Here is a 10,906-nt window from a genome sequence, read left to right on the forward strand (position 1 = left end):
CAGGGTTCTATCCAAGTTAGCATCTGAGGAAGCGTTAACTTGTTCAGAGGTACTGGGGGCTAAAGGGTCAGTAGGTGGATCCATGGAGAAGGGAAACAATGATGAATTCTTAGAAAATGAAGATAAAACACAAGAGGAATAATGGAGGAGTCGCAGAAAATCGCAGTTTGATCGAAGAAGAAAAGTAGGTTATGGCTAAAGGCGGATGACAGAGGGTGAATAAATAAGGAGATGTAGTGATGTGATGAGAGGTTTCTTGAAAATTGGAGGGAAATATATGATGATTCAGATCAACGGCTGTAACTATTTGTAATCGAGGCTTGGGGTTAATCGGTGGATTTTGAAGCATTGCGACCAAACACATGGATGGTATGAATAAGATTAAGTAAGGCATTATAATCATGTGATGGAAAATAAGTAATATTTATTGATCAAATGATGGGAAATAGGATAACATCAAAGAAGCTGAAAAGTTGCATTTATGAGAGGATAAAAAAGGTCTGACAAATAAAGATTTTTTGATGATCCTCAAGGTGATTTGGGGGCAGAGCACAATGTTTGAGGATTACGAATGGTGGTTCTACTTCCAAGGGGGATTATAAGTTCGTTCTTTTAAAATAAAAATGAATCAAGATCAGCATTCAAATTAATAATGACCCAGGAATTCAAAATTGCAACTTTGGAAATTATGATTTCTGGAAGGAATATGAAACGTTGATGGATCAAGATTTTGCCACATGGAAAGGAAAGTGGAGATTTGGTGAGGAAGACTAAGCGCATGGAGAAAAGTAGTTGGGATTTAAAAAGTCAAATACGAGGGAACGGTTCTGATTGAATGCATTATCTATTGATTGATCTCCCCAGCTGAGTTGAATTAGATGATATTGATGAGCTCCAAGGTTGACAGATGAGCTCAGAATTCTGATGAGCTCTACAAAGCTATAGATTGATCTCAGAATTTCTGATGAACTCAGCATTCAAATAATCCCTCATAACTGGAGATGAGCTGATGTACTGAAGAATTCTCATAGCCACTACAAGATATAGAATAATTCAAAGTCATCTATCAGAAAGATTCAAACCTCCTGACCAGAGTCTCATACAAGTTCAACCTGATCAACAGGCTTGGGGGCTCGTGTTGTGAATAAAATATCCTAATTCCAATTAAGGCCGGTTTGCTCCGGTTTTAAGTTGATTCGACTGGTTTAAGCTGATAGAATGAAGCTATTAGTGGGTCCACCCAAATGTCAAATAAAGGTTAGATCATGACCATCCAATTCATTATGATGATCCGACAATCATAGTTAAAAGGAGATCAGGTGGGAAAATCTATAAAAGGAGACGATGTGCTCATTAAAAAGGTAACACACTTAGATCTACTGAAACTCTCGTTCTATTATTGTCTTCCTCCATTAAGAACTCTTCAGAAGCTCTTAAGGGACTCTAAAACCCTACTTTGTTCATCGTTTGACTAGATCGTCGGAGACACAACGCCGATCAAGACGATCGGCTCCGTTTGTAACAAATCCTTTGTTTTACAGGAAGCGAGAGTTCAATTCAATTTAGTCAAGATCGACTCAGATCAATCCAGATCTGTTTGGTTCGGTGTTAGATTCATGGTCTGAAGATCACGGCAAAATCCGCACCAACAGTATTGTTGTTGCTAATGCTACTAATGCTTCTAGAAGTTCTTCTGATATTGTCCTAACTGAACCTGGGTTGAGTGTTATTAGCAGTGCTGTGCTGACCAGAGAACAAATTTTCAAAGGATGAAAAACTACACAGTTAGTTTCTATCATCTTCTTTACTTGTTAACATTTATCAATTTCTTCTTTTTTTTTTCATTTGTTTCCCATCTTGCCAATATAAAAGTGGGTGATGCCTTAAATATATTTCTATAGTCATGGATTCTTTTAATGTACTAATTGCAATAATTGTGATTGCTGATATTTGCTAGCTTTAGGAAGCATTGGATCCTGAGAACAGAAATGCAACCTTTGACACAAGTGAAAGGGAAGTGCTTCTGAATGAAATTCAACTTTTATAGAGCAAGTTGCAGTCACATATGGATGTAGCTACTTCAAGTGAGTCCATCGACAAACAGTCTAGCTCTAATTGTGAAATCCAGCCCAAAATCTAAATTAGACACCCTATTTGTTTTGGATGAAGAAGAACTTGTTTGATGTTTGACCTTGAAGTTGGACCTTGAGTATGGTGTTAATATGTTTAGAAGGTCCTAGGAAGTCAAGTCGGACCTCTCCCTTAGTGTAGATTCGAAAACCCATAGAAAATTGATGATGGAATTCCCTACTTGAAGAGCTTGGTTGATTTAGAAAAGAGAATACACTTTGATGAAGAGAAGATTGGTTGATGACCTTAGAGCATGGTTAGATATGATTTAAAGCCATTTTCCTATGCTAGGTAAGTTATAGTTGTTGTGTAGAAAGTTTCGTTTGATTCTGATAAGAGGAAGGCCCTCAAATCCCTGTTTTTGGCTATGCTGTCAGCCTGGGTTGAGTGCCTGGGTCGACTGGGCCATGCTACCCACCACTTGACCCAAGCAAACAGAATTCGAGCAAAATCTTCTGTTTAGGTCTTTATTGCTATATATACCTTATAGCTTCATGTTTTTAGTATCCCTAGCCTCCAAAACACCTAGAGAACGAAGGAAACTCATCTCCAAGCCTCCTTTTGGTGTAGAAGAAGATCTACATTCAACTCTCAAGCTTTCTCTCTCTTGTTCTTCAATCAAAGGTTAGTATTTAATCTATTATGCTATTGATTCATTCTTACTATGATCATTCTCTTCTCTGATCTGAGATTATGAGGAAGATATTGCATCTTTGCAATCATATCTTCTACAATCTCTTCTCATTCTATATGCTATGATTTCATATTCATTATTTCCATGATTTTCATGATTTCTTCTTAAACTATGATCATGTTCTTATTTCGATTTCTTCTAGCATATTAGATGCATCTCTATGATCATTCTTACTCTTGATTTACTATATTCATTAACTAGAATGAAATCTCATCATCTCTAGTTCATCTCTTTCATTCATAGCTTGTTTTCAATGGAAACCATGTTGTTTTCTAAATTAGAATGTCTTGTTTTCCAAAATAGAAACTATGATTCTAAATTAGTAAGTAATGGTTTTAATGGTGGTTTGATGTCTAAATTATGCTTTTTAGTCTTAGACTACTATGTTAGACATTCCCTCCAAGTTTCGTCGCATTCCGGTTTGTGTAGCATAGGTTTCGGATCAAGATTCTCTTTTTATTTTCGGATTTGCTCTTGGGCAGATTGCCTGGGTCGATTGGAGCACTCAACTCAGCCAATCAACCCGCAAGAACAGCAACTTTGTTTTTTATCCGTTCCGACTCCAATCTTTTGGAATCACTTCTTATGACCTATACATGTTTTGTCAAGCTTGTTTAGGTGATTTTGGATCTGTTTTCTAATCTCTTATTTGAAGACTATAAGTTTGGATTATGAGGTGAGTATTCCAACTCACAATATTCCTATTTACATGTCTTTATGTAGTATGACATGAATGCATGATTTAGCTACTGTTATGTTAGTTTCCATTATGATATGAATGCTGTAAGTACAGTAGGATCTTATTTCCTTATTTACTTTATGTACTTGATCATGAATGAATACTTATTCATGTATGTTTCTTATTCATTTAATCTTGTCTTATTATACTCTTCTATTTGATGAGATATCAGTCGTGGATGATATGACTGAATTATGATTGTGATTGTTTAGGTATGATTTGGGATTGGGGAATGTCCTTTTGACATTTCTGTCCTTGGACATCATTGGGGATAGTATGGGATATTTCCAATGTTGCCCTTTGACACTTTCTCGGATTATTGGTTGTCATACCTAGGACTTGTCTAGCGAGTGTTTGGCTAGGATATTCCTGTTATATCAGACCCTATTCGGAAGGGTATTGAGACCGAACGATCCGTGGTAGCAATGGGGATTCATGGGCGCTCAAGACCGGTAACCAACCCGTGAGGGGACATGAATCACATTGTGGGGGCCATTTATGGGTAGGGTTGCATATGGATAGACTTGGGCTCATGGGCGCTTAAGACCGGTAACCAACCCGTGAAAGGACATGAGAGCTTCCCGTTTACTATATGTGGATGACCTGTAGGGTTGAAGAGTCCGTAGTCCGGGACTATGCGACCTAGGTGAAGGATACCAGAAAGGATCGCTAGGGGCGAGGAATGGACGTATCTGGATCTGAGTTGATATGACTAAGTAGAAGACTTGCATTGGGCTAGGCTTTACCCTGACATGCGCTAATACTTAGACCAAACGGTTATGTGAGAGAGCGGTGACTTAACCCCCAACCATGGATTGTCCAAGATGGATGAAGGACCCTTTACCAACCGGCGTTGTGAGATGAGACCTACCCAAAGAAGTATGGTGCTATGACTTAAAGCATGTCTGCCAATAGAGACCAGCATACATATATAGAGTTAGAAGCATATTTGCATATATTGTTTCATATCATTGCATATATGTTTGCTTGTGAATACATGTGAAGATGCTTATTGTGTTTGGTTTACTTGCTAAGTTCTTTTGAGCTTACCCTTCGGGGGACTTGTTTTTAGATGACATTGCAGGTACGAAAGAGAACCCGTGCCCCAGTACGGAGGACCTTTCCGTACATGGTATAGCTCTGGATGTCCTTTGACAAGGTAATGAACAGCGAGACAGCCAACACTTGGATTTGGGCTGCACTGACGACTCCTATTGATGGCAGCCGGCATCATCTTATTTGTCAATGGGATCGTGCGCTAGATGCTGATTAGAAGCTTCAAGAGCATGACCCTAAAGTCAAGAGGATGAAGACTGAAGAAGAAGAAGAGCCGACTGAAGAAGTGGATTAGATTCTCTTGTTTCTTCTAGACTTTTATTTTATTTATATTAGCTTAGAGCTTGCTTTAGATTTCGATCTACCTTCCGCATATGTTGTGGGGTATATTTCCGCTATACTCTACAATTGTCTTTTGATTTGGTATCTTGTTATTCCGCACTCTGATATTCTTTAGTGATCCTTTCTTGACTTTTATTATTAACTTATTAGAATACAATGATTTGTTCTTGCTTTTGATTATGTTATTGTGCTAAATGGATATGATCGTTCCTAAACTTGATCTTTTGGGCTGTGGATCACTCCCCCGAGTAACCCAGATAGGGTATAGGCTGGGTGTATTTAGGCGGGATGTGACACTAATCCATTGTTAGGATTAGTTCAAATGAGAGAAAGTGTAGATACTCATGATCAGATTGAGGAAGAAAACCCTACTATCTTCCATTACTAAAAGGTCTGACTGCAGTTTCCAGAGAAAAAGAAACTGGAGACAGAAAGTAAACTTTGCAAAAAGATTAGTAAACTCACTGATTCACTGAGGCAAAGAGCTGGAGAAACCTATGAAGACAACAAACAGCTTTTAAGCACCCGCACGAGTGTTCGAGGACATGAACGATCGAGATTTGAAGACGGTTCAAAGGTTTGAACTCACGAATCCAAAATAGGTGTTCAGAAACCGTCGTTTTGATTGCATGAGCCACGATAGTTTCGACTGCAGGAGGATGCATGGTGGCACCCTCACAATGCTCGAGGAAAAAGCGACACAACCGCAATAAATGTGAAATGACAATTAATGGGTTGTGCAAAGACTATTACTTGACGAAGAACCTAGTTAAAAACCAAGCCCTCGGGATCGACCGAATGCTTGGTCTGGGGGGCTTGTGATATGGAGAAAATATGATCGAACTTGGTTCATTCTTGGTTCGACCCTCAACTCTGGTCCAGTCGAAGGGAATTGACTCGTTTCCGAGTGAGCTGGGTTTAGGAGATAGCTTGCTGAGGAAGAAAACTAAATCAGCCACAAGCACGCCCTAATTCAATACTTTTGAAGCGGGTTAATTAACCTAATGACGGCTAGTAGAATTCGGCGGCTGTCAATCATCGCTATCATATGGATAACCACCAAATAACGATTGGGTTATCCTAGGAATCCTCTACTAGTCCAAACTAGTAGAAATCTATCACTCAACGGATCTATCTGTTAAGATCCAATGATTATTCGAAGAAGGCTCAAATACATCCAACGAAGAAGATTAGAAGGTATACTCTATATAAGGCATCACCTATTCACAAGGTGAGGATGGACGAAAACACTCAGACGCTTACTATTTGAATCGTATTCCAGTTATTCATTCCTTAGCTTTGTGTTCTAGCAGAGCCGTTTGTGATTAAGTTCATCAACTAACTTAGCCTATGGAGGTGGACTCCCGACCCCAGCGGTTGGGCCACATTTGACGCTTTGTTTTGCAGGTCATTCTCAGGAGATCTAAGGGCTGAGCAGATTTTGGACGCATCAGAAAGAAACTCAGTAAGGCAAGTTAACTCATAACAACATAAATAACATGCGGCAAAACATAACAACATGCAATGCAATATGAAACAGATAATGTATGTATGCATCTAAACTCTATGTATGCTGGTCTCTATTGGCAGGCATGCTTTAAGTCATAGCACCGTACTTCTTTGGGTAGGTCAATCACACAACACCTTTTGGTAGTGGGTCCGGCATCCCTCGGGACATTCCATGGCTGGGGGTTAAGTCATTGCTTTCTCACATCACCATTGGTCTAAGTACTGGTGCATGTCAGGGTTAAGCCTAGCCCAATGCAAGTCATCTACTCAGTTACATCAACTCAGGTCCAGATACATCCATTCCTCGCCCCTGGCGATCCTTTCCGGTATCCTTTCCACTAGAGTCCTAATAGTCCCTGACTACGGACTCATCAACCTATTGGTTATCCACATATGGTAAACGGGAAGCTCTCATGTCCCCTCACGGGTTGGTTACCGGTCTTGGGCGCCCATGAGCCCAAGTCTATCCGTATGAAACCCTCCAATAAATGGCCCCCACAATGTGATTCCCGTCCTCTCACGGGTTGGTTACCGGTCTTGAGCGCCCGTGAATCCCATTGCTGCCACGGGTCGTTCCGTCTCAATACCCTTCCGATTCGGGTCTGATATAACTAGGACATCCTAGCCAAACACTGCTAGACAGTCCTAGGTATGACAATCAATGATTTGGGAAAGCGTCAATGGGCAACCCCGGAAACATCCCATACTATTTCCGATAATGTCCAAGGACAGAAGTGTCAAAAGGACACCTCTCAATCCCAAACCATACCTAATCAAACACATTCTCAGATCAGTTATGTCATATCCAATCAACACTTCATCATATAAAAGAGAATATAAAAGCATAATCTAATCATTACACAATATAGTAATAAGCAATTCATATAAGCTTAAATAATGAAAAAAGAAAACATAAGTGAAGTGCTACTGTACTTACAGTAGTACATCAGAAGTATAAATACAAGAACAGTAAATAAACTCAGAGTTTCTTAAAGTAGAAACCAGAGAATATACGATCTATGTTATTATGAAATAACTGTCCTTACCTTGATTATCGCCGAAGATAATCCAAAGATCAAAGAGAGTAACTCCAAACTTAGCAAATAAACTCCTAACAAGCATAGATACAACATTAGGAAAGATACCTAAAAGATCAGAGAGCAAACGAATTAAACTAAGCGAAAAATGAAGCTTCTGCCTCCTTTGGTCGAGTGCTTGGTCTACTGACCCAGTCGACCAAGCAGTTGACCAACCAAGTCAGTACGGAATTGCAAAAACTAATTTGGTCATAACTTCTTCGTTTGAAGTCAGATTGATCTAAAATTCGAAGGGGAACTTCCTAAAATGTATTAGAATCATTTAGGAAGATAAAAACATCAAGTCATGGTCAAAAGATGGGTTCTTGATTTGACCCAAGAAACTAGGGTTTCAACCTTATGGCTCTCATGAAAAGGTTATGATCACAGGATGAAAGGAAATGATTGCTAACAAGAAAATCATTGAAAACCAAGTTTAGATTAACATAAATATTACCCATGAGGTTTCCCTCGCATGGGAGGTTACCAAAGGTTTCCAGAAAGATCATACAAGGTCAGGGTTTCAAGAAATTAATCAGGCTAGGGTTAAGATCATGACGGTGATCATAGATCTTAAAGAAACGAAGGAGATCACGAAGGGATGGTTCCAAGGATGTAGCATCTTCTTCCTAATCTCAATCAAGAATAATATTAAAGAAAAGGAATTCGTAATGTCGAAGTGATTACTAACCTTGAATTGGCAGATCAGAGATGAGAGGCTATAGATCTGCAGAGGAATCGTTTGAATCACTAGAGAGAATTTCGGAGAGGTCTTCTCACATTCAAAAAGTGTTTAGGAGGCTGCCGTAACTAAGAAACACGAAGTAGGGTTTAAATAAAATTGAAAAACCCTAAATGAAAGATTTTCTCGGATTTTTGGCCCTATTGGTCGATTGATTGGTCTACTGGCCCCAATCGACCAAGCACAGTTCAGCAACTTCAGACAGGGATTCAGAGGGCTATACAGGGTCAAATTGAGTGGGGTTTTCTCCTACAAGTCAATCAAGAAGTCTAGTTTCTAGAAATACCTTCAGATTGAGCATGGGATTTCATTAAGTACTTCAAATAATTCACCCCTCTTCGATGCGCAGTTTCTCACTAAACACTAACAATGCTTCCAAGTATGGATCACCATCAACAATATCCATGGGTTTCGAGTCACACACCATGTCTTCTATAGAGAGGGCCCACAAAGACTTCTTTCTTCACTTTAGGACCCTGGATTTACCCTAAGAAAAGGTTTGACATGACTTCCTAAGTCTTTCAAAGGGTAGCAACACTGTTATCAAGGTCCAACTTCAAGGTGTAACATTTAAACTAACATTTCTTCACCCAAAACAGATAGGGTGTCCTGGATAGGTTTGGGCTGGATTTCACAGAAACACCAAACTGTGTAGTTCCATATAATTCCATCACATATCAAATGTTCAAACATTTCAGCCCGTGTTCTTGGCAATCAATTATTGCAATTTATACACGGGCATACAACCTTCTCCAAAGTTGATACTTGTGAAAATGCAAACTCCAAGAATTGTTTGACACCCTTTATATATTCCATTGAGCAAATTGCACTAGCACCCCAAAATAGTCCATAAAGCACTGACACCCCCACTTTATGTTTAAAAAACACAAAGACCCAAAATTAAATTTTTATTGGATATATTTGTCCAATTTATCACTGAAAACAGTCCAGATACTATTTATTATAGGGATATTTTTGGAATTGAAACAAAATAAACACTGATTTAATTGTTTTCAGTGATAAAATTTGACATATATATCCAATAAAAATCCAATTTTGGGTCTTTGTGTTTTTTAAACATAAAGTGGGGTGTCGGTGCTTTAAGGCCTCCATTTTGGGGTGCCAGTGCAATTTGCTCTATTCCATTTTTACACGATATCCAGGGTCCCGTGATTGTGTAATCCAATGCGTATCCATTTAATGAAACTAGCATAAAATATGAATCTCTCAAATATGTATAAATAGGAACATGTACATGTATAACTTAACTTTATCATTAGACATTCAATTGAGAAGCATTAAAGTTAACATATAACCAAGAGACCTTAGAGAGTGTATATCATCTTAAATTTATCACATCTAGATCATAGTATTCTAAGCAGTTTCTCAAGTATAAAAACATTTTTTATAAATTATGTAAGAACAACGACATTAAGAAAATAGTATAGATGTTACGAAATTTTATTGTATTATAATATTCAAAATGCTAGTATAAATTGTGATTATTGCTGGTCCTAGTGGGGTTTATTAAGAAAGGCTTTTCCATTCTTTCCTTCAACACGAAATTTACTCAACAATAACAGTATCAGTATGAAGAAGGCATTCCCTAATGTATGAAGAACCAAAAACCTAGGTTGGACTGGTTCCATCTAGGTTTAGGTCTCCAAAATTGGTCATATTTTCCCAACCAAGCACTACTACATCAACTAGACTTGAACGAGTAATAGATTTTAACAAAGACAGATAGAGTTCTTACTCAAAGGTAGTGATATGCACAACTGGGCATGTCTGCCATCCAACATAATACATGAAACTTTAGATCTATGTGTTGGTGCTAGTTCTGCCGATTGCCTTGAACCGTTGCTTTCGCACCGAACTCCTCAGATCTGACTTGATCTGGTTCGCTCTTCGATCAATCAACCTTTCACTCCTGAAAGAGATAGAACACTAGTAAGAAACGGAGCCGATCGTCTTGATCGGCGTCTCCTCTCCGACGATCTAGTAAGTATTGCAAAGATGATGCTTCAGAGCTCATTGGAGCTTCTAAAGTGTTCTAATGGAGTTCAATCAGAGTGAGTTTAGAGTTTGGTTGATTTCAGAGACTTACCTTCCTCGAGTCTTCCTTTCCCCTTTATATAAACTTTCCCGCTTATAACACTTTTTCAATCATGACCGTCGGATCATTGCTCCTCTTTGGACGTCGTTGATCATCCCTCCTTTATTCTCTTAATCGAACCCAACTAAGATTGGTTAGACCGGTATAAACCGGAAATGGATACTTTAGTCACAACATAAGCCCCCAAGCCTACTGATCAAGTTGAACTTATATGAGGCTCTGATCAGTAGGTTTAATCCTGCCTGTCGAAATCATCCAGTATACCCTCTTCTGCCATTACGCCTTCTCCCTAGGTACTCCTTGATTTCTTCAGAACTTTGATGCCAAGTCATCATATCATCATTAACTCGAAAGTTGATTTATGGCTTTCTCCCTTATAAAATTATATCCTCTGTAATAGTTGAATATAATAGTTGAATTGCCTTGCGCGATTATTATATTGTTGTACCCAGCCCCCAAATCATCCTAAAACCGGCTGAAATAACTTCCTTGTCAGACTTTT

Source organism: Hakea prostrata, unplaced genomic scaffold (genome assembly GCF_041222555.1).
Source record: "Hakea prostrata isolate BN-2017 unplaced genomic scaffold, UWA_Hpros_2 contig_71, whole genome shotgun sequence".
NCBI classification, from domain to species: Eukaryota; Viridiplantae; Streptophyta; class Magnoliopsida; order Proteales; family Proteaceae; genus Hakea; species Hakea prostrata.